This window comes from Diaphorina citri, unplaced genomic scaffold (genome assembly GCF_000475195.1).
Source record: "Diaphorina citri unplaced genomic scaffold, Diaci psyllid genome assembly version 1.1 scaffold763, whole genome shotgun sequence".
Taxonomy (NCBI): Eukaryota; Metazoa; Arthropoda; class Insecta; order Hemiptera; family Psyllidae; genus Diaphorina; species Diaphorina citri.
Genome location: NW_007378196.1, coordinates 103,027 through 128,183, shown reverse-complemented (window position 1 = coordinate 128,183; position 25,157 = coordinate 103,027). Strand labels below are relative to the sequence as shown.

At 36.7% G+C, this 25,157-nt stretch overlaps 3 long non-coding RNA genes across 3 annotated transcripts; 2 read left to right on the top strand and 1 right to left on the bottom strand.

Annotated features, from left to right (window-relative positions):
- On the top strand, window positions 1-20,773 carry LOC113468539. The gene is made up of 2 exons (XR_003392259.1): window positions 1-462; window positions 20,084-20,773. It is a non-coding gene; the product is annotated as an uncharacterized LOC113468539 (long non-coding RNA).
- LOC113468538 lies at window positions 698-20,029 on the top strand. Its single transcript, XR_003392258.1, has 2 exons — window positions 698-805; window positions 19,927-20,029. It is a non-coding gene; the product is annotated as an uncharacterized LOC113468538 (long non-coding RNA).
- On the bottom strand, window positions 15,774-17,965 carry LOC113468540. Its single transcript, XR_003392260.1, has 2 exons — window positions 17,366-17,965; window positions 15,774-16,463 (listed from the first exon to the last, which is right to left on the bottom strand). It is a non-coding gene; the product is annotated as an uncharacterized LOC113468540 (long non-coding RNA).
- Window positions 20,774-25,157: the final 4,384 nt, after the last annotated feature.

Genomic DNA, 25,157 nt, shown 5'->3' with positions numbered 1-25,157 from the left:
TCTCAATATTCTTAATGAATACCTACTTGCATACTTGAGATAATGCTTTGAATCTAAAATACGTAGGTATTTACTTGTTTTTTATTTTTCGCCTATTTCTACTGTGATTATAAAAGTGAGTGGTATTTTTTTTCATTTTGTAGCGGCACCTATTTATAAGTTTAGTGTTATCAGTTGTAGGTACCTACTACTTTTCTAGAATTTCGAGGTTATTTTCGTTTACAATCGAAAATTTTCCCACTAGGCGCTTAACACTCTTGTGTCGTTCGCTTTTGTTCGTTACATTAAGCATCATTTGAATAATCAACAACATCTTGATTGCATTTACTGGAAGATCTTGAGTTTTCGGAAATGTCTTTCCAATAATCTAGATAGTACTTTGCTGTAGGTGCGGATTTATTCAAGTTCGTCTCAATCAACTAATTGTTAAGTTGTTTCCTCCTTTCAAGTCCTAAAATAAAGGTAAGTTGAGTTCCAAGTTATGTTTCGTTATAATATAACGTGTATCTACCTTGATGTATTTTTTTTCTCTCTGAGGGTAATAGGGTAAATTTATTTTCAAATTGACCTCCTTAATAAATTTCATTAGTAGAAATTAAATTAACTCATCTGTTTTATCGAGTGTACCAAAAACTCATTTCACCTTGTTTATGCTGTCCGCATAGGACTGTAAAGCTCCAAGTATTTTCCGTCATTTATATCTGGAACTTGGAGATAGTACTTTGCTGTAGGTGCGGATTTATTCAAGTTCGTCTCAATCAACTAATTGTCAAGTTGTTTCCTCCTTTCAAGTCCTAAAACAAAGGTAAGTTGAGTTCCAAGTTATGTTTCGTTATAATATAACGTGTATCTACCTTGATGTATTTTTTTTTTCTCTCTGAGGGTAATAGGGTAAATTTATTTTCAAATTGACCTCCTTAATAAATTTCATTAGTAGAAATTAAATTAACTCAGCTTGGAAAAAAATCTTGGAAAAAAAAACATTTTCATTTTGATTCGCCCGTGGAATGCCTTTGTACTAATTCTCCTTCATTCTTCCTTTTGTTTCTCAGACGGTTTAATCTTGGAAAAAAAAAAAAACATTTTCATTTTGATTCGCCCGTGGAATGCCTTTGTACTAATTCTCCTTCATTCTTCCTTTTGTTTCTCAGACGGTTTAATGTTTACGCTGAAATGTTTACGAGGTCAGGCATTACCTTTGATCTGTGCCTAATACGAACATTATTAGGTACTTTGAAAAAACCCAAATTTTGCTTCCCGCTTCCATTTCAACTCACTCTAAGCTGTTTATTATTATCATTTTCATTTTGATTCGCCCGTGGAATGCCTTTGTACTAATTCTCCTTCATTTTTCCTTTTGTTTCTCAGACGGTTTAATGTTTACGCTGAAATGTTTACGAGGTCAGGCATTACCTTTGATCTGTGTCTAATACGAACATTATTAGGTACTTTGAAAAAACCCAAATTTTGCTTCCCGCTTCCATTTCAACTCACTCTAAGCTGTTTATTATTATGGTACATTCCATGTGACTCACCTAAATTGATAAGAAAGGTAAGGATCAGAGGAGAGTAGGGACGCTCTCCTTTGATAAAGAATTCTACTTTGAAAAAACCCAAATTTTGCTTCCCGCTTCCATTTCAACTCACTCTAAGCTGTTTATTATTATTTTAACATTGCCTTTCCCACCAAATGTACTATACCCGCATTTTGACTACTCTTTTCAGCCCTCTCAATTTTCAGCAATTTTTTCCCTCGCTTCTCTTCTTTTACTCGAATTTATATTTCCCTTGTTCCCTCCTACCTCTTACAGTTTGCCTTCTACTTCAGTAAAGCTGACCCAAGTGGGGCGAAATCATTGCCAAAAGCAATCTCTAGTCTCTTCTTGAACTACATACCTAGTTCTCTAACTGTTGTGTTATTAGTACAAGTGGGGCGAAATCATTGCCAAAAGCAATCTCTAGTCTCTTCTTGAACTACATACCTAGTTCTCTAACTGTTGTGTTATTAGTTCTTTGACTTTTTATTTAAATTTATTCCAACAGAAGCCTCTCTCATGAGGTTGAGGAAAATCTCAACCTCAGACCTCAAAGAGTCAAGGTGACAAGGATAGACCTCAAAGAGCGAAGGCAACACGGTCTTTGCTCCTAATTCTCTGACCTGGAATAATATCCTGCCCAAAACAAGTTAAAAAATTTCTGCTCTTTCCGGTCACACGCAGAAAAAACCCAGGCTCAAATTTCCCGCGGGAGGCATGGAAAAATTATAATGATACGAAAAGAAGAAGAAAAAGAAGGAGAAGAAGAAGAAGAAGAAGAAGAAGAAGAAGAAGAAGAAGAAGAAGAAGAAGAAGGAGGAGGAGGAGAAGAAGAAGAATGAGGTTGAAGAAAATCTCAACCTCAGACCTGAAAGAGTCAAGATGGCAAGGATAAAACTCAAAGATCGAAGGCAACACGCTCTTCGCTCCTAATTCTCTGACCTGGAATAATATCCTGCCCAAAACGAGTTAAAAAATTCCTGCTCTTTCCGGTCACACGCAGAAAAAACCCAGGCTCAAATTTCCCGCGGGAGGCATGGAAAAATTATAATGATATACGAAAAGAAGAAGAAAAAGAAGGAGAAGAAGAAGAAAAAGAAAAAGAAGAAGAAGGAGGAGGAGGAGGAGGAGGAGGAGGAGGAGGAGGAGAAGAAGAAGAAGAAGAAGAAGAAGCAGGATAAGGGGGAGAAGAAGAAGAAAGAAGAAGGCATGCCTCAGAATAAAATACAACTTGGGAAATAATATGTTTGTTATTATTATCCCAGCTATGCAAAAGATAAGCGTGATAAGACGTGAAAGAAGAAGGCATGCGGCATGCCTCAGAATAAAATACAACTTGGGAAATAATATGTTTGTTATTATTATCCCAGCTATGCAAAAGATAAGCGTGATAAGACGTGAGAAGAGAGAATTCAAAATAATCTCCCCGAAAGTGGTGGAGACGGATGGAAAGAGTGAAGAAAGAGAAAAGAGGAAGAGGTGGAAAGGGAGACCAAATAAAAAGAACGCGTTCAAAAATTCTGACATAATTTGTGAAATACGTGATCATCTGAATTCCGACAAGATAATGTTTACGATTTACTGTTTCTACCTCGTATCGTTTTCTTCCCTCAGGATTTTTAGGAACTAGGCCCCCCAAGTGAAATTTCAAAATAAAATCAAGGCTGAAAACAGCTTGGATTGGTTCGAAGTAGGTATAGGTAATTAAACCTAATTATTTATTATTATTACAGTAGGTAAATTGGGACCTTAGGTCGAAGGACGTCTCAGACAAAATTAAATTTTCAAAGCAATGACTTTATTTTACTTCTTTTGCTTTTGTCCTCTAAAGCCTGCTCCAAATTTTGTTTTCACACTTTTTACTTTCCTTATCCTATAGGAAGGAAATTAATGTAATCGGGTCAAAATTTCGATGGTTAGTTTTTAGTGCCAAAACACGTTTTGAGGTCCCTAGCGCCCAATCCAAAGTTTCAGCCATTGGTCCGTGTGTGTGTCTGTCTGTAAACAAAATATCTCGAGAACGGTAAGAGCTAGATACTTGAAATTTGGTATGTAGATGTCAAATGTGACAAGGATGCGACACGAAACTTTTGGTTAAGATCGGTGCAACGGTTGGCGGCATTTCCCTGCTTTTTGGCGGTTTTCGGTGTAATTTAACAATATATCGCAAACGTTATGAGCTAGAGACTTGAAATTTGGTACGTAGTTTACAAATGTGACAAGGATGCAACTCAAAACGTATGGTTGAGATAGGTGCTGCGGTTGGCGGTATATTGACCGCTTTTTGGGGGTTTTTGACCGTTTTTTGGCGGTTTTCAGCTATACCGACTAAACGGTTAGAGATATTGTAAAAGTTTGGCTATGAGAACAAGAACACCCAAAATAAGCGTCATTCAATAGGATGAGGAAAGAGTCGTGTGATGTTCACACCAGATTTTTTAATTAGGTAGGTAAGTGGGTGGGTGTCTACTAATTTTTACTTTTTAAAATAAAATTGAAAAGTTGACAAAAAAAAAAAGTTTAAAATTACTATACAAGTTGACACAGAGTAAAAATAAAACACCTAGGTAGAATAAATAAATAACATTACGGATGGAGGGACACACGTCACTTGATTTTGAATTAAACCTCAAAGTAAAAAAAAAAAAAAAAAACACGACAAGCTGACAGAAACAGGCCAACAACGTTTGAATAACATTTTTGGGCAGTGGAGAAAAGCAATTAGGTCTGGAATTTCCGAAAGGCCCTTTTCCCATTTTTCAAGTGCCTACTAACCTACTTAATTTTAACATTCCTTGATGAATTTTTCCATATTAGGTTTGGGCAAATAGGAATTTCAATGCGTCAGGAACTTATCAAGAGAGGTGGGATTTTTTCTCCCGTCACTTTTTCAACCTCTTTCAAGCCCGTTTAGGAATTTTCTTTTAGGCTCTTTTATTCATTAGCTAATTAGTATTTTCCTTAATTAATTCAAGCTTAATATTTAACCATGGAAAAAATAATCTACATAGCTCTTTTATGTATTTTTCAATCGATGGTCTTTTTTTAACCAATTTAGAAACCTCACACCTCTTTTTGTTCATTCGTTCCATACTTAAATCTCCCTCCTTCCCCTCTCCCCCTATTTAGGGATTTAATTAATCGTACCCTGTTGCCTCCAAAACATGCAAATAAAGTGTCGGACCGTATTTAATATTAACATATTAATATTAAAAATTAGGACGGATTTTTTCAGTCGTAACCTACTCTAGGTACATTAAATTTTTAATTAAACTTTAAGCGTAAGTACTAACCTTTCTTCTTTCCTCTTTTTTCTTCGCCAAGTTTTTTTTAATAAATTAATAATTAGGGAGAGTCCTCAAATCCTTCTTCTACTTGTTCCCCTCAGTATCCTACCCTCCCCCTAACATGATTTCCCCCCCCCTTCCCCTACCCTTCCTCCCCCCCGTCCTCCTTTACCCTTATCCCCCCGTCCTCCCTTTTCCTCATTTCTCATTTCTGAAATTAATGCTCTTCCTTGTCCCTCAGGTTGGGAGGGGAGGGAGGAAGGAAGAGGAGGGACGGAGGTAGAGGAAAAGGGAGGGATAGGTCCCAGCTGAGGCTGAAGATTTATCCTCATTCATTTGCACCGTGACCAGCGCAGCCAGAGCGCTCGAAGCGTTAATTTCCAAGATTTTAATGACAGTGCTTAAACTAACGAGTCCCTCTATGTCAGCGGCAAGCTTTCCTGATTTTCATCCAAGAAAAAAAAAACCTATCCTGATATTTTTTTGAAAGTGGTAGTATTGTGGTTAAATTTTTATTGGTCAAAGTCTCAAATTGAGCCTAATTGAGGATAGAATGCTCAATTCTATCAAATCCTAGTCACTCAATGACTTGGGATTTGAGCCCGCGATCTTCTGTTTGCCGGACGAACGATAGCGAATCTTGAGTATCTCCGTAGAGATATCTAAATTGTTTATGAAATTTTCTTGATTTTCTCCGTAGCTACTTTGCCTTGCATAATGATTACTATGATGAGACAATTTGAATAAATTAAAAACGCCTTGATAATTTTGATCTCACTCAGAAAATGTAATCATAGTCATGTTTTAGGTAATCTCTCACTTAGGTATAGGTAACTTATGTTTAGGTAATCTCTCTATTTAGAACTTGGCACTTCTAGGCAGTGTTTCAGTATATGCTGGATGCATGCTACGGTCATACAATATCATTTATAACGAAGGAAAAAATATACGCCTCAATCTCTTGGGTTAGGTTGAGTTATCACGAAAGTCAGTTGGTTACGGTCATACAATATCATTTATAACGAAGGAAAAAATATACGCCTCAATCTCTTGGGTTAGGTTGAGTTATCACGAAGTCAGTTGGGAAAAGCGTGATAGTCAGTGGAGTAGTCATGGATGGGTTAGAACATTGTCTACTTTTGCAGACTGTAAGAGTGCTCTACAAGGACTAGCGATAAGTTGACCATGATTTACCCTGAGAGCCATGCCAATTTACTAATGAAAGTTGCAAATACATAGTAGGAGATTATTTTATGTAGAGGTATCTGTGCCTTTTATCATCAATCATCACTCAGTCTATCTATCTGTATTTTATCATTGCTCAGTCAATCAGGCTGAAAAGTTAGTAAGAAATCATAAATATTCAACATTGCTTCAATACAAGGACTAGCGATAAGTTGACCATGATTTACCCTGAGAGCCATGCCAATTTACTAATGAAATTTGCAAATACATAGTAGGAGATTATTTTATGTATAGGTATCTGTGCCTTTTATCATAATAATATAATAATAATAATAATAATAATAATAATAGACTCTTGAGTGGAAGGTAACCACTAGGCGAGGTTAACGCCGGGGGCGTTTTCTACCATTGCTTCAATCTTTCGGGAGAAACTTGTTTACTGCCCAACCCATGTGAATAGGAAAAAACAGCAGTACGATATTGCTAGATGGTCATCCACCCGGATACCAATCACACGCAACTTTGCTTCTACAATGATGGAAACTTTGGAAACTGGTGCATTCAACAAACAGCACAGCACAATGTTGATTTACGCCTCTGAATTTATCATTGCATCTCAATATTCTTAATGAATACCTACTTGCATACTTGAGATAATGCTTTGAATCTAAAATACGTAGGTATTCTGCTTCAATCTTTCGGGAGGAACTTCTTTACTGCCCAACTAGTGATGTGTCTCATGAAACTGTTTCGAAACGCGGTTTCGAAACCGAGAATACGGATCCGGTTTCATGAAACCGCTGAGTTGAAGTTTTGAAACTTGAATTATGACACCCTATGAAATCTCAGACTCACAACTCTAGTAAAGACAGAAGCCAGAAGCGCAAGCGCACTACAAACTATGTCGATACCTACTGAAACTGAAACCTCCCTGCTTAGTCTGCTTCGTTACGTAACGGACCCGAAAGTTTCAGGTTTCAGTTTCGAAACTCAGATCCGAAAACTTAGAGCGTTTCGAAACCTGGGATCCGAAGCCCTGAAAAGTTTCATTTTTCCCATCACTATGCCCAACCCATGTGAACAGGAAAAAACAGCAGTACGATATTGCTAGATGGTCATCCATCCGAATACCAATCACACGCAACTTTGCTTCAACTACAATAAAGAAAACTATGGAAACTGGTGCATTCAACAAACAGCACAGCACAATGTTGATTTACGCCTCTGAATTTATCATTGCATCTTAATATTCTTAATGAATACCTACTTGCATACTTGAGATAATGCTTTGAATCAAAAATACCTATTTACTTGTTTTTTTATTTTTCGCCTATTTCTACTGTGATTATAAAAGTGAGTGGTATTTTTTTCATTTTGTAGCGACACCCATTTATAAGTGTTATCAGTTGTAGGTACTACTTTTCTAGAATTTCGAGGTTATTTTCGTTTACAATCGAAATTTTTCCCACTAGGCGCTTAACACTCTTATGTCGTTCGCTTTTGTTCGTTACATTAAGCATCATTTGAATAATCAACAACATCTTGATTGCATTTACTGGAAGATCTTGAGTTTTCGGGAATTATGTATTCGTAAAATTAGAAGAGCTAAACACATTAAAGGGCATTATACTTTTTAGTCTGTTAGTTTTGGCATATATTCCACTTTTGCAGACCCCGTGCCAGGAGGGGCTCTCAGGGGGTGGGGGCCCTTTTGATTAAACTCGAGAAACACTAAGGCTCCTAGCAGGGGGACTATTATAGCTAGGATGATGCTTCTTAGATGAATCGGTTGCTACAAGGCAATTCCTGCCATCCATTGATAAGATCCCTATACAAGATTTTAAACATGTTTTAAAATGCAAAATTCCATCTTCGTGGTACGAAGATTGGGAGTACCTAATCGGAAATAATCTTCGGCTAGTTAAAGACGAAAATGAACCCTGGCACCCTCCTCAAACTTTCTCTCGACGCGACCAAGTCACCCTCACTCGCCTCCGCATAGGTCACCCATGTGCACCTAATGAGAATAGAAGGTCCCCCGGAATGTGATATTTGCCAATGTAACCTCACAGTTAAGCACATCTTGAAAGATTGCTACAAATACCAAAATTTTAGGAACCGTGTTAGGGTTCTATATGCCTGTCTAAATAATGACGCTACCTCTGTCCTTAACTTTATTAAAATGACCAAACTAAAAGTGTAAATCTTCCCCTCTCAGTGTATAGGTATAACATGTTATAATTATGTTAGCACACTTTAATAAAATGTAAAAAAAAAAGTTTCGCTATTTAACTTTTTGCTGAAGTTTTATTGCTGCTTACCTACCCATTTCCGTTTCTTTTTGTGTATAGCTTTTGTAGGAACCTTTCAGGTGAAGTAGGTACCTTAGTTATAAAAGTTTTGTGTATGCCTCTTGTGTTTGTTTCTCAGAAATTGAGAAAATAAAACGTACTCCTCGTCGTACTTACACATTATACATAATTAATTGAAGCGAAAACATAAACTTTCAAATTCAAGTGGCAAAAAATTACATTATTTTGTATTCAGGGTTAATTTTAGTTTCCTTTAAGTTAGTGATGACTGTTGTACTCAAAGTTCGTTGGAAAGCAGTTGATTCTAGTAATATTATTGTTCTTTGGTATTATGGTATTGTTTTTTTTTCTCACCCACCTGATGATAGACAAAGGTAATATGTGACGGCCATGTTATGACACAGAACCGAGATCTGAGACCAATGAAACAGACGCTCAAAATGGTGAAACAGCCATTTTTTCAAAATAGAAAGATCCTGAAATAGTCCAACACATGAAATACCCCTCATTATGTCCTATAAATCTCGTGTTATGCAATGACACTGTAAGAGACTACTTCAAAAACATTAAATTAAAAAGTTATTCGAAAAAAAAACCTCCTCTCAAAATGGAGCTTTCATTGCATCAATTAATAAAGAGCGTAGCAAATTTCTGATTGACTGAATTCAGTGAAACTTTTTTTTTTAATTTCAGCATGTGGAAGAGAGAGAGAGAGAGCCATCAAGATAAAAAAAAGGTTTGGGACAGGTTGTGTTGTTAGATGATAAGTGATTTAAACCTAGGCTTTCAACCGAAAATAGAATTTATCAGTCCTCAACAGAACATTCAGTTCCGAAATGTTCTGTTGGAAATCTTGTGAAAAACTTTATCTCTTTCTCTCTCTCTGTGTGTCTCTGTCTCTTTTTCTCCCTCTCCCATTCCCTCTATCTCCTCCCCCTCCCCTCTCTCTTTTTCCCTCTCTCGATTTCCCTCCTTCTCTTCTCTTGCACACCTCATTTTTTTCTATCTCTCCACAACACAATAATTCCATTTTATAACATCCCAATATAAACGTTTGGGGAGCATTCATGTAATGGAGTAGCTTTTTTTCGTCGTCTCTCGCTACATTAAATACAAAAACCTAGGTTCCCATTTCAAAGTGACTCTTCAGTTTCGCTTCAAACTGCCAAAATGCAGTACCGGGAATTCAATGGACACTTGAACAGGGCTAGGTGGCAGAGAACAATTGATCGAGGGGTATCCTTTCACTGACTCTAGGAGGCATGTTGAATGCTGGTCACAAATGTTGTTCCTCGATTAATACTCCTCCATTAATTTCATGACTTGGACTCGAATCAACAATCTCCAGATCCGAAGTCCACTTTGTTAGCTACAATTTTGATGCCAAAACTCCATGTTTGGTGGAAATGTCAAAATTTCATATTTGGTGGAGGATGTCAAATTTTAATATTTGGTGGAGGTACCAAAACTCCCTATTTTGAGATGTCAAAACTCCATTTTTGGTAAAGACACCAAAACTCTATTTTTGGTGGAGATGTCAAAACTCCACGTCTCGTTCGCAGCATAGAAGAGGCGCTAGATCAAACAGGCAGAGTGTGCATTCACACCATTACACAATAAAGATTTGTTTCCGGCTATAACAGAGCAAAAGAGTTAAAGCCTGGATAGCGAAGGAGGGAGAGAAATGAGAGAGGAGAGGATGAAGAAGTATATGAGGAGGGAAGGATAGGAGGTTGAAAAAGGCTCAAAATCTGACAAATGGCAAATCAAACGAAATGACTCGAATTGTTGCTTTGTTTTGAAATGGAATTATGTATTCGTAAAATTAGAAGAGCTAAACACATTAAAGGGCATTATACTTTTTAGTCTGTTAGTTTTGGCATATATTCCACCTTTGCAGACCCCGTGCCAGGAGGGGCTCTCAGGGGGTGGGGGCCCTTTTGATTCAACTCGAGAAACACTAAGGCTCCTAGCAGGGGAACTATTATAGCTGGGATGATGCTTTTTAGATGAATCGGTTGCTACAAGGCAATTCTATCTAATGGTACCTAACTGAATCACAAAAACAAATTATTTTGAGTTAGCGCTTTTTAGAGAACCAGGGAGCATACCAATAAGGCAATTCTACCTAATGGTATCTAACTGAATCACAAAAACAAATTATTTTGAGTTAGCGCTTTTTAGAGAACCAGGGAGCATACCAATAACACAGTGTCCTCTGAAATAAGAAAACTTTTACACGAGAACAAACACACTCTAAACCTCTGTTTCATGTGGGTTCCGTAACATGTAGGTATTCATGGAAATGATAAAGCGGACCTCCTTGCAAAGGAAACATTGTCCAGTACCTCTCCTGCCATCCATTTTTTTTTTTTTTAAGAGGTTTGACAGAGGGAACTGTAACTGCTATGATCTTATCGTCCCGAAATCGAAGAGAGAAGGAAGACAGGTGATAAGATCCCTATACAAGATTTTTTTTTCCGGTAAGGCGCTTTAACTCTACGTGTTAAGCAGGTCGTTCGCGCAAATATACAAGATTTTAAACATGTTTTAAAACGCAAAATTCCATCTTCGTGGTACGAAGATTGGGAGTACCTAATCGGAAATAATCTTCGGCTAGTTAGACGAAAATAAACCCTGGCACCCTCCTCAAACTTTCTCTCGACGCGACCAAGTCACCCTCACTCGCCTCCGCATTAGATCACCCATGTGCACCTAATGAGAAAAGAAGGTCCCCCAGAATGTGATATTTGCCAATGTAACCTCACAGTTAAGCACATCCTGAAAGATTGATACAAATACCCAAAATTTTAGGAACCCTGTTAGGGTTCTATATGCCTGTCTAAATAATGACGCTACCTCTGTCCTTAACTTTATTAAAATGACCAAACTAAAAGTGTAAATCTTCTGAAAGATTGCTACAAATACCAAAATTTTAGGAACCCTGTTAGGGTTCTATATGCCTGTCTAAATAATGACCCTACCTGTGTCCTTAACTTTATTAAAATGACCAAACTAAAAGTGTAAATCTTCCCCTCTCAGTGTATAGGTATAACATGTTATAATTATGTTAGCAAAGCTGACCTTATAGCTTCATCATCTACAGGACGATGTTAAATAGGGGTGGAGGTCATTCATATTTCTTTTCTACTTTTACTTTCCCCCATTCGCGGTGTAATTTCCAAATATTTTTAATCTAAATCTAAATTTTACTCTAGTTTTGACTTCTGTTACAATATGATACCTAGAGTTGATACACAGTTTTCGTGATTTTTTAAATTCAAGTAGCCTCCCCTGATGTGAGATGTTAATGTATAGCCGGCCCTGGTTTGTTCAACATAGAGAAAGTTTACATCCTTCCCCTCCCTCAATGCTTTGGAAAACTTCCAAGTTTTGTATTTTTTTCTTTCAATTATATTTCCTCTTTTACCCTCTTCTTCCTCTACCGTTCTACTACTCCTGAAGCTGACCTTATAACTTCATCATCTACAGGACGATGTTAAAAATAGGGGTGGAAGTCATTCATATTTCTTTTCTACTTTTACTTTCCCTTATTCGCGGTGTAATTTCCAAATATTTTTAATCTAAATCTAAATTTTACTCTAGTTTTGACTTCTGTTACAATATGATACCTACAGTTGATACACAGCTTTCGTGATTTTTTAAATTCAAGTAGCCTCCCCTGATGTGAGATGTTAACGTATAGCCGGCCCTGGTTTGTTCAACATAGAGAAAGTTTACATCCTTCCCCTTCCTCAATACTTTGGAAAACTTCCAAGTTTTGTATTTTTTTCTTTCAATTATATTTCCTCTTTTACCCTCTTCTTCCTCTACCGTTCTACTACTCCTCTGTCTCCTCTTCCTTTTTCTACTATTTCTCCTATCCCTTCTCCCTCCCAGTCTCTCTTTTTCTCTCCTTTGTTTCCCACAGTTTCAAATATATTTCCCCATCACACATCGGGTTTTCCTCACTTTTCCTTTTTTGCCAACAGACAGAACATATTCCACACAGTCCCTCATAATGTCATTTCTCCCCCTGTCCTAATTTTCGCTGGAAAAACAAAATGAAAATTGAGAAACACGTGATAATTCCATCTCAGTCAGCAACATGTCACGTCGCGTTGGGTGTTGAGTGCTGATTGGGGTGTTGATTGCTGATTGAGGAGGTGTTGATTGCTGATTGTGGGACCTGGTAAATGATTTCGTGACCATGTTTCTTAATTCGTTTTTGATTTATTTGTTATACCTGATCTATTAAGATACCCCAGTTTCCCACAAAAAGTTAGACACCGTTGAGTGAGGTGCGTACCTGGAAAGTAGCTAACGAAATAAAAATACCTACATACAAAAACTCCTGTGACTTTATATTTTTAAAACTTCAAGATTTTTCAGTAAGTCACCTTTTCAAAGAAATGCTTTACTTTAGTTTCGCTATTTGCCCTCCAATCTCTTCCAGATATCTTCTCTCCCAACACAGTGTCTCTTAAGTTAGACACCTTTGAGTGTCTAATTAAATCTAAATCTTTTGAGTGAGGTGCGTACCTGGAAAGTAGCTAACGAAATTTTCATAAAAAACTCCTGTGACTTTATATTTTTAAAACTTCAAGATTTTTCAATAAGTCACCTTTTCAAAGAAATGCTTTACTTTAGTTTCGCTATTTGCCCTCCAATCTCTTCCAGATATCTTCTCTCCCAACACAGTGTCCTCTGAAATAAGAAAACTTTTACACGAGAACAAACACACTCTAAACCTCTGTTTCATGTGGGTTCCGTAACATGTAGGTATTCATGGAAATGATAAAGCGGACCTCCTTGCAAAGGAAACATTGTCCAGTACCTCTCCTGCCATCCATTTTTTTTTTTTTTAAGAGGTTTGACAGAGGGAACTGTAACTGCTATGATCTTATCGTCCCGAAATCGAAGAGAGAAGGAAGACAGGATAGAAGAAAGCCAGCCGTTCCGAGAACGAACATTATCCCATCAGGATAAAATCCGCCCCGGGTGGGAATCGAACCCACGGCCTAGCGCTTACAATCTTTATTATTACAATAGTAATAAAAAGGTATAAAGGACGGACTATTTTATTCGCTTCGGTGTCGTCTGTCTGTCTGTCACTCTGTCTGTTCCCATAGAAGGACTTATCATGTGACTTCTTGAGAGTCTGATGTAGAATAGAATACTCGTAGGTTTTATTGTCTCAGGGTCTCGACCCGACCAAGTCACCCTCACTCGCATCCGCATAGGTCACACCAATCTCACCCATGTGCACCTAATGAGAAAAGAAGGTCCCCCGGAATGTGATATTTGCCAATGTAACCTCACAGTTAAGCACATCCTGAAAGATTGATACAAATACCCAAAATTTTAGGAACCCTGTTAGGGTTCTATATGCCTGTCTAAATAATGACGCTACCTCTGTCCTTAACTTTATTAAAATGACCAAACTAAAAGTGTAAATCTTCCCCTCTCAGTGTATAGGTATAACATGTTATAATTATGTTAGCACACTTTAATAAATGTAAAAAAAAAGTTTCGCTATTTAACTTTTTGCTGAAGTTTTATTGCTGCTTACCTACCCATTTCCGTTTCTTTTTGTGTATAGCTTTTGTAGGAACCTTTCAGGTGAAGTAGGTACCTTAGTTATAAAAGTTTTGTGTATGCCTCTTGTGTTTGTTTCTCAGAAATTGAGAAAATAAAACGTACTCCTCGTCGTACTTACACATTATACATAATTAATTGAAGCGAAAACATAAACTTTCAAATTCAAGTGGCAAAAAATTACATTATTTTGTATTCAGGGTTAATTTTAGTTTCCTTTAAGTTAGTGATGACTGTTGTACCCAAAGTTCGTTGGAAAGCAGTTGATTCTAGTAATATTATTGTTCTTTGGTATTATGGTATTGTTTTTTTTCTCACCCACCTGATGATAGACAAAGGTAATATGTGACGGCCATGTTATGACACAGAACCGAGATCTGAGACCAATGAAACAGACGCTCAAAATGGTGAAACAGCCATTTTTTCAAAATAGAAAGATCCTGAAATAGTCCAACACATGAAATACCCCTCATTATGTCCTATAAATCTCGTGTTATGCAATGACACTGTAAGAGACTACTTCAAAAACATTAAATTAAAAAGTTATTCGAAAAAAAAACCTCCTCTCAAAATGGAGCTTTCATTGCATCAATTAATAAAGAGCGTAGCAAATTTCTGATTGACTGAATTCAGTGAAACTTTTTTTTTTAATTTCAGCATGTGGAAGAGAGAGAGAGAGAGCCATCAAGATAAAAAAAAGGTTTGGGACAGGTTGTGTTGTTAGATGATAAGTGATTTAAACCTAGGCTTTCAACCGAAAACAGAATTTATCAGTCCTCAACAGAACATTCAGTTCCGAAATGTTCTGTTGGAAATCTTGTGAAAAACTTTATCTCTTTCTATCTCTCTGTGTCTCTGTCTCTTTTTCTCCCTCTCCCATTCCCTTTATCTCCTCCCCCTCCCCTCTCTCTCTTTCCCTCCCTCTCCTCTCTCTATCTCTCGATTTCCCTCCTTCTCTTCTCTTGCACACCTCATTTTTTTCTATCTCTCCACAACACAATAATTCCATTTTATAACATCCCAATATAAACGTTTGGGGAGCATTCATGTAATGGAGTAGCTTTTTTTCGTCGTCTCTCGCTACATTAAATACAAAAACCTAGGTTCCCATTTCAAAGTGACTCTTCAGTTTCGCTTGAAACTGCAAAATGCAGTACCGGGAATTCAATGGACACTTGAACAGGGCTAGGTGGCAGAGAACAATTGAGGGGTATCCTTTCACTGACTCTAGGAGGCATGTTGAATGCTGGTCACAAATGTTGTTCCTCGATTAATACTCCTCCATTAATTTCACAAACTGCCAAAATGCAGTACCGGGAATTCAATGGACACTTGAACAGGGCTAGGTGGCAGAGAACAATTGATCGAGGGGTATCCTTTCACTGACTCTAGGAGGCATGTTGAATGCTGGTCACAAATGTTGTTCCTCGATTAATACTCCTCCATTAATTTCATGACTTGGACTCGAATCAACAATCTCCAGATCCGAAGTCCACTTTGTTAGCTACAATTTTGATGCCAAAACTCCATGTTTGGTGGAAATGTCAAAATTTCATATTTGGTGGAGGATGTCAAATTTTAATATTTGGTGGCAATTTTGATGCCAAAACTCCATGTGTGGTGGAAATGTCAAAATTTCATATTTGGTGGAGGATGTCAAATTTTAATATTTGGTGGTAATTTTGTACATATTTGGTGGAGATGCCAAAACTTCATGTTTGGTGGAAATGTCAAAATTTCATATTTGGTGGAGATGTCAAAACTCCATATTTGGTGGAGGATGTCAAATTTTAATATTTCGTGGAGATACCAAAACTCCCTATTTTGAGATGTCAAAACTCCATTTTTGGTAAAGACATCAAAACTCTATTTTTGGTGGAGATGTCAAAACTCTCTTTTTGGAGGAGATGTCAAAACTCCACGTCTCGTTCGCAGCATAGAAGAGGCGCTAGATCAAACAGGCAGAGTGTGCATTCACACCATTACACAATAAAGATTTGTTTCCGGCTATAACAGAGCAAAAGAGTTAAAGCCTGGATAGCGAAGGAGGGAGAGAAATGGGAGAGGAGAGGATGAAGAAGTATATGAGGAGGGAAGGACAGGAGGTTGAAAAAGGCTCAAAATCTGACAAATGGCAAATCAAACGAAATGACTCGAATTGTTGCTTTGTTTTGAAATGGAATTATGTATTCGTAAAATTAGAAGAGCTAAACACATTAAAGGGCATTATACTTTTTAGTCTGTTAGTTTTGGCATATATTCCACCTTTGCAGACCCCGTGCCAGGAGGGGCTCTCAGGGGGTGGGGGCCCTTTTGATTCAACTCGAGAAACACTAAGGCTCCTAGCAGGGGAACTATTATAGCTGGGATGATGCTTTTTAGATGAATCGGTTGCTACAAGGCAATTCTATCTAATGGTACCTAACTGAATCACAAAAACAAATTATTTTGAGTTAGCGCTTTTTAGAGAACCAGGGAGCATACCAATGAACAGGGAAGGAAAATGTTTGATCTGTTTTATCGAGTGTACCAAAAACTCATTTCACCTTGTTTATGCTGTCCGCATAGGACTGTAAAGCTCCAAGTATTTTCCGTCATTTATATCTGGAACTTGGTTCATTCCACAATAACCGCTGGCGTTGAGTTAGAAAACTTCAATCGAGCGTGAAAACAATAACAAATGAAAGTGACCTCTAGGTTATGATGCATGAGAAAACATGACCTTTTGTCCAAGACCTTTGTCGGAACACATGCTACACTATTGTTACTGATATTGTGTTTCTACATGATGAGTTAACACACTGGCAACACAATACATGGTCTATTAGCATAAATATCTAATAATAACCACCTTAGTCTCTATTCTCTCTCTCATTCTCAATCTTATGCTCCACTTGTAGCTCATGATTTGTATTAATATTAGATAATATATACTTTCCAGTGGCGGTTCGTCAATTTCCCAATTGGGGGTTCAAATTTTTGTCCTAGATGAAAGTAGGTCTGTGTGTTATACTCGTAATTAGAATAATTATTACCTAGTACCTAATGTAAAGAACAGAAATTTCATTTCATAAAGGTTCTTCAGGTTCTTGGATAAAAGTTTTATATTGCACTAAGGCACTCTCATATGTTTGTTTATTCAGGTTACACGTGTAGTCATGGACATACTGTAAGCGTTCATATGGATACCATATTACCAATGTCATCTTTTGTAAAACAGTACCAGTTGGAAATTAATAATATGAAATGGGATAGTAAAGCCATCTTCTACCTAAGTGCCTAAGAATTTGGAAGAATGAATGGAGAATAGAAGAGAATAACTTCTTTATCCTTCCCGAATGAGACTGAAAAGTCCCTTTACCCCCGCAGTATAAAGAAGGTCTTAGGTATTTCACATTTGTGTACTGTTTTATCGAGTGTGTCTACTAATACCAAAAACTCATTTCACCTTGTTTATGCTGTCCGCATAGGACTGTAAAGCTCCAAGTATTTTCCGTCATTTATATCTGGAACTTGGTTCATTCCACAATAACCGCTGGCGTTGAGTTAGAAAACTTCAATCGAGCGTGAAAACAATAACAAATGAAAGTGACCTCTAGGTTATGATGCATGAGAAAACATGACCTTTTGTCCAAGACCTTTGTCGGAACACATGTTACACTATTGTTACTGATATTGTGTTTCTACATGATGAGTTAACACACTGGCAACACAATACATGGTCTATTAGCATAAATATCTAATAATAACCACCTTAGTCTCTATTCTCTCTCTCATTCTCAATCTTATGCTCCACTTGTAGCTCCACCAATATAGATGTACCTACACACTTTTTGATTAATCGCATTTCAATATCAAAATAATTATGTACCTACCTACTTGTATTTAAGAGAGAAGAAAATAACTATATTTTATTAATAAAAAACATAAATAATATTGCTGCCGAATTAATCGGTTTGTTAAAATGCAGCATATTATTGATCAATTAACAGAATAATTTGAAGGATTATGATCAATGAGTCATTCAGTCATTAAAATTGACTGAATAATTCAGGCGGAGGATATTAATAAAAAACATAAATAATATTGCTGCCGAATTAATCGGTTTGTTAAAATGGAGCAAATTATTGATCAATTAACAGAATAATTTGAAGGATTATGATCAATGAGTCATTCAGTCATTAAAATTGACTGAATAATTCAGACGGAGGTCAGAGATGGCACTTGATTTTTATCGACACTACTTGTTTGCTTACGTATCACTTTTTAACTACCTTTAGGCTCCTAATAGTCTGATAACGATATTATCTGTTTGTAGCAGGTACCTACAATATTCCTAGTAGGTAGGTATTCCTACTAACATTTTCCTCATAGTCTCTACAAAAAATGCTAAGCATATAATATAAGTGTGGGTGCAGAGAGAGGAAGAGTTGAGACTGTTCTACAATCGTCTCTCATGGAGTTTTATACCTATGCACTCTCTAATGATAATTATGTATTGTGCTGCACAATTTGTGCATTATACACCGGCGGTCACCACATCTTACAATGTTGCCAGATTCTGTATTACTTTTATCCGATCCCTACACTTACCCTACATGAAATGAATTCCACCCTTAGCACGTGGCCTACATAATTCTTTCTCCACGGGGAAAGAGAGATAAAAAAGGGAAGAAGGGAGAAAAGAGAATATCAGATAACAGAAGATAGGCCGTAGAGGGATGAGGAAGGAACAAGTGAGAAAATTGCCCTCGAGGGAAAAAACGATGAATAAATTTAATTCGGAATCGATTGTTAAAGTTGTGTTTGCTTACGTATCACGTTTTAACTACCTTTAGGCTCCTAATAGTCTGATAACGATATTAAACTGTTTGTAGCAGGTACCTACAATATTCCTAGTAGGTAGGTATTCCTACTAACATTTTCCTCATAGTCTCTACAAAAAATGCTAAGCATGGTAACACAACTTTCCCTGAGCAAATTCCTTACAAGACAACCCCTCTGAAATGAATTCCACCCTTAGCACGTGGCCTACATAATTCTTTCTCCACGGGGAAAGAGAGATAAAAAAAGGGAAGAAGGGAGAAAAGGGAATATCAGATAACAGAAGATAGGCCGGAGTTTTTAAAAATAAGAGGGATGAGGAAGGAACAAGTGAGAAAATTGCCCTCGAGGGAAAAAACGATGAATAAATTTAATTCGGAATCGATTGTTAAAGTTGAAAATGAATTCGGAATGAAAACAGAGAGACTGCTGGGTACTATAATATAATTATTATTATTGACCGGGAGGCATTATTAAAATTGAAAGATCTGGAATTTCTAAATGGGGAGATCAGGAAAATGAATTCCACCCTTAGCACGTGGCCTACATAATTCTTTCTCCACGGGGAAAGAGAGATAAAAAAAAAGGGAAGAAGGGAGAAAAGGAAATATCAGATAACAGAAGATAGGCCGGAGTTTTTAAAAATAAGAGGGATGAGGAAGGAACAAGTGAGAAAATTGCCCTCGAGGGAAAAAACGATGAATAAATTTCATTCGGAATCGATTGTTAACGTTGAAAATGAATTCGGAATGAAAACAGAGAGATTGCTGGGTACTATAATATAATTATTATTATTGACCGGGAGGCATTATTAAAATTGAAAGATCTGGAATTTCTAAATGGGGAGATCAGGATAGGTCATGTGTGGCAAGTAAATATAAAGTAAAAATTGTATGAATGCCTGACAATAGGAATGAGTATGCAATGTGCAATACACAGTGGCAAGTAAATATAAAGTAAAAATTGTATGAATGCCTGACAATAGGAATGAGTATGCAATGTGCAATACACAATTGTGTGGCAAGTAAATATAAAGTAAAAATTGTATGAATGCCTGACAATAGGAATGAGTATGCAATGTGCAATACACAAAAGATAACGTGTACTTTTGTCAACCAGAAAAAAACTTTCAACTTTAAAATTACATCTCATCTTTAACTTGTGTAATGTTTCTTTGTTTACCAGACTCGAATAAAATGCCACTTATTGGGAACACAGCTCGTCTCATCAGACAAATGGATATTGCCCAGGCCAAAATGAACAAAGTCTATTGGCGAGCAAGCGACGATAAAGAAAAATTACATCTCATCTTTAACTTGTGTAATGTTTCTTTGTTTTCCAGACTCGAATAAAATGCCACTTATCGGGAACACAGCTCGTCTCATCAGACAAATGGATATTGCCCAGGCCAAAATGAACAAAGTCTATTGGCGAGCAAGCGACGATAAAGAAAAACCCAGAATCATCAAACATGGAAGAAGTCTTCTAAATTTTGGAATCAAAGGGGTCGAACCTGACCCTCAGCTTCCCACATCTACTTTCCAATCGAGATATTCTCAACCAAATAGAAGGGTGTCTGAGCCTAAAAAATTCACAGTTTGGAAAAACGGAAAATGCTATTCAAAATACGAGGTAGAGTAGGAATTTTGTGTACATATATAAAGAATGACAAAAAAATGCCGAGAATACAAATGTATAATATTTTCATATAGATACATACTCGTAGGGACAGTGAAGTATTGAGATGCTCTGAAGGCCTTCTTATGCAAACTTTCATCAAATATCAAACGTAAAAGATCCTTTGTAGGATATTACTTTTTATACTGTCTGTTCTGTGTAACAATTTTAAAGCGGTTCAATTGCGCACACTTGTTATAAAACATGATTACAATTTTAACCTAATTTTTTTGAAATAAATATAAGTGGTAAATCATTGAATTTAAGTCAATTTTAATATAAATTAGTAATGGATACCTACATACCTACCTACCTACCTGTAAAAAGTTTACTTTTGTTCCATTCTATTGCGAGAATACGAATACGTAGGTATTTGAACAATCCAGTTTGTTGAAAAATATATTGGATTTAGAAAATCCAATCAGTCTCAGTCTCTTGTCTAGGAGAAAGGAAATTGTATAATATTTTGCACATATTTTAATATTAGATAATATTTTATAGCGCGTGTAGCTATTAAAAATATATTGTATTTAGAAAATCCAATCAGTCTCTTGTCTAGGAGAAAGGAAATTGTATAATATTTTGCACATATTTTAATATTAGATAATATTTTATAGCGCGTGTAGCTATTTTCTTTTGTTTATTTTATTGATAATTTTAATACCTATCTATTATTATTAATCAAATAAAATGGGTACAATTTTATTATGTAGGTACCACTATGTTATGAATATTTTTTGTTCTCATTTCCCACTAGATTTTATTGCATAAAAGAAGGATTTGAAAATATGATGGATACTAGCTGAATTCCGTCGCTTCGCTCCGGAATCCCGCTAGTTCATCCCGAGGCATGGCCAAACTTGTGGAAAAGGCATGGCCGACCACTATGTTTTGAATAATTTTTGTTCTCATTTCCCACTAGATTTTATTGCATAAAAGAAGGATTTGAAAATATGATGGATATTGCATGATTTGTATTAATATTAGATAATATTATTAATACTTTCCAGTGGTGGTTCGTCAATTTCCCAAGTGGGGGTTCAAATTTTTGTCCTAGATGAAAGTAGGTCTGTGTGTTATACTCGTAAGGCATGGCCAAACTTGTGGAAAAGGCATGGCCGAACTTGTAGTTATCAAACTAAAAACATAAACGAAACTCAAATATTAGGCGAGCGTTTTATATCATACCATTGAAAAAAAAAAAGAATATAGAGGTAATCTATCCATAGATTATAGCACTTTGATGACTTCACTGGAACTTGACACTTGCACTTCACTGTCTAATTATCTAAAAGATAATAATCATTAACCCAAGATTTTCACTTTTTAGTCAGAAGTAGGTAGGTATTTGATCAGTTTTAATTAACAAACGACATTGTTATTTAGAAGGTATAATTACACAAAACAGGCAAATTTGAAATTAAACTGTTACCAGTTACCTACTAAGGCTACTATACTAACCGAAAAACCGAAACTGAAAAAAATTGTCCGTCAAAACAAAGAACTAAAAAAATCATGTTTCAATTGAGGTTATAATTCCGATATTGTGAAACAAGGGATGAGGGGAAATGTGTGGTTCAACATTCGTCTCACATGGACTCTTACGGCACTTCCCCTCTTTCTCTAAAAATCTTGGCTAGATGGGCAAGGGGGGGGGTATAATAAGTGTGGGTGAAGAGAGAGGAAGAGTTGAGACTGTTCTACAATCTAGTGGGTGGCCCAACGTCACAATTTTGGCCAAAAGCTGCATTTATTCAGGAAAGCACCAAATTTGGTATGGACCTTCATTGGGAAAGAACGACATTGTTATTTAGAAGGTATAATTACACAAAACTGGCAAATTTGAAATTAAACTGGTAACAGTTTAATTTAACTACTAAGGCTACTATACTAACCGAAAAACCGAAACTGAAAAAAAATGTCCGTCAAAACAAAGAACTAAAAAATCATGTTTCAATTGAGGTTATAATGGAGCAGTTGCAAATGGGTAAAAATTGTAAATAAATGGTCGATTCCTATGTAAAAAGTTGGGAAAAATTCAAATCTGAGGTCAAAACTCCGAGAGAGTAATTTTAAAAGGTCGAAAATTCAATTTTTATTTGCCGTTCTATTGAAAAAGTTCAAAGAGTTGTGACGTCAGACTTAACCTAAAAATGCGCAGAAACGCTTGCGCACAAACAAACGAAGCGGGAGTCATGAATTATGACGTCATCGCCTACGGGAGCGTATGTCGTGACGTCAAACTTTACAAATTACCGGTATTTTTTAAATCGATTTATCTCGGGATCTAGAATTCGTAGAAGAAAAAGAAAAATTCCGTTGGTCCTCATTTTTCCTGCTCTATGACTTTGAAACATCACCCAAGTAAGCGCAACAGATCTATTCTGATAATTTTTGATGGAATGAGGTACTGTACGAAGTGCCAAAAGTTTTTTTTTCAAAATAAGATCCACAACCGCTGCACCGGCTAGAGTCCACCGGTTGATGTAACACTGGTGGATTGGTGGATAAAAAAAAAAACTCAATTTTTATCATTTCAAAAAATTTGGATCTTTTACTAGCCCAACCTTAATGTTATAGCTTTATATTTTTATAAAACTCGTTGAAAACTTGAAAATAAACAAAAAAGTGCGTCACCACAAAAAAAAGTGCGTCACCAATCGAATCAACCAGCTCGAGGAGGTGGTGGATCTCAAGAGCTAAACGTTTAGTTTGGTGGAAAGTCAAAATCAAGCGTTTAGTAAAAAAAACTTTTATTTTGTCATTTGGTGGATTGGTTGATCAACCGCTGCAGCGGTTGTGAGTCTTATTTTCAAAAAAAACTTTTGGAATTAAAATTACCAATGTTATGCTTAGCTCAGCTGGTACCTGGTAGTGATTTTGCAAGAAAATTACATGTCCTTGATATTAGTATCTTCTGTAGTTGTTTTGCAAAACCTTGTTAGATCGCTCTTGGTTCTGCAATGCTTCTGGACTGTTGTTAATGTTTGCTTTACTTCCCATGTTAGAGACAACTTCAGATCATTGCTATCCATCATATCTTTGTGTTGATAATCGTGGCGTAGGTACCTATTGATTTTTTGTCAGTTTCCTTGGTAGGTACGAATCGTACAACAATTGGTTCTGGGTTGTATGTTTGTACAGTTGTTTGTTTCAAGTATGCTTGTTTCTTTCTCCTCGCTTTCCTCGCTTTCTATTAAAAATAGAAAGCGAGGAAAAATTCGTTTCTCCCCCTTCTCTTACCTATTTTTCAACCCTAGCAGCCCTGAGAACAACCACTATCTCATAAGAACGATTCGTTTCGCAATGGATTTCAAAATGGAACACCCTTTATGCGAATAAAATGCTAGAATGTAAAATATCCTTTGCGAGAATGTAAAACAATACTTTATCTCAAACCCTGGAAACGCTCCTAATATATGAAATGGGACAGTAAAGCCATCTTCTTTTCATTAGGTACCTACTGTAGGAGGTGGGTTGGGTATTGGGGAGAATTTTTTGGCCCACCGGAAAATCACCTTGCTTTCAATATTCCATAGTCAGATTGTCACTACATATTATGCACATTTATCAGCCAAAACTCAATTGTTAAAGGTAAAATCACACTATTTGGCATCGTGCCAAATATTTGTGACTTCTTATTTTTGTCATATATTTGCCATCAAATAATCTTCTTTGGCAAACATCAGAAATACCCATCACCAAACACCCCTTTGGTACTGTTTGACTGTGCCAAATAGTGTGATCTTCCTTTAATAGCATTTAGTTGATATTCTTCTCATTTGCTCAGCCGCCACACTTCCCTTGATAAGGACCTACGTGCCTTCAGGATAACAAACATACTGTGACAATAGGGAGGAATTTGTATTGTACCCAGTTTTCGTGCAGGTAATTCTATACTGATTCATATTTTACAACAATATCAGGCCTCTGTACGTTTTTTTTTCTCTCGAAAGTTTATCACCGTTCTTCAAAATAAAGAACGTGCTTGGGGTAATACACGCACTTATGTACCTACAGGAATAAAGAAATTGGCGTTTTTCCCCCTTGTACACTTACCTATACCTACCACAGTGAAGATATGATAATGCTATCCAGGTAGGTATGGCCTACAGCTAGGAAGAGTCTCACATTTCTTTCTCCTTTTAGACCCTTGTCTATTGGAGAAACATTTTTCTTCGTGTTGGATGTAAGCAGGCTAATGTAAGTTACAGTTATTACATTTAGAGCGTGTTTTACGAAGTCGGAGTTGGCTTCAATTCTGGATTGAACTGGGTGTCAAGTATAGCTCAATCCTAGATTGATCTCAATTCTGATTTGCTAAACCTCACCCTAAATTAGTTTAAATTAATTTCCGTAGATTCGTGTAAGCTTAACCCGACTTTTAGGGCTGTTTGCCCCTACACCGAAGCCTCAGAGTGGACTTTTCGTGTATGGAATTTTAATATAATTCGTGGATTTTAATTTGTGTATTAGATGTGGGAGCAAGCGCTAGGTCGCGGGTTCGATTCCCGCCCGGGGCGGATTTTATCCTGATGGGATAATGTTCGTTCTCGGAACGGCTGGCTTTCTCCTATCCTGTCTTCCTTCTCTCTTCGATTTCGGGACGATAAGACCATAGCAGTTAAAGTTCCCTCTGTCAAACCAAATTGTCATTTGGTTGAGCCCCTATAATTTTCGCGGGCAGCCATTTTTTCGTGATGACGTCAGTTCATGTGTCAGTTCGTGATGACGTCAGT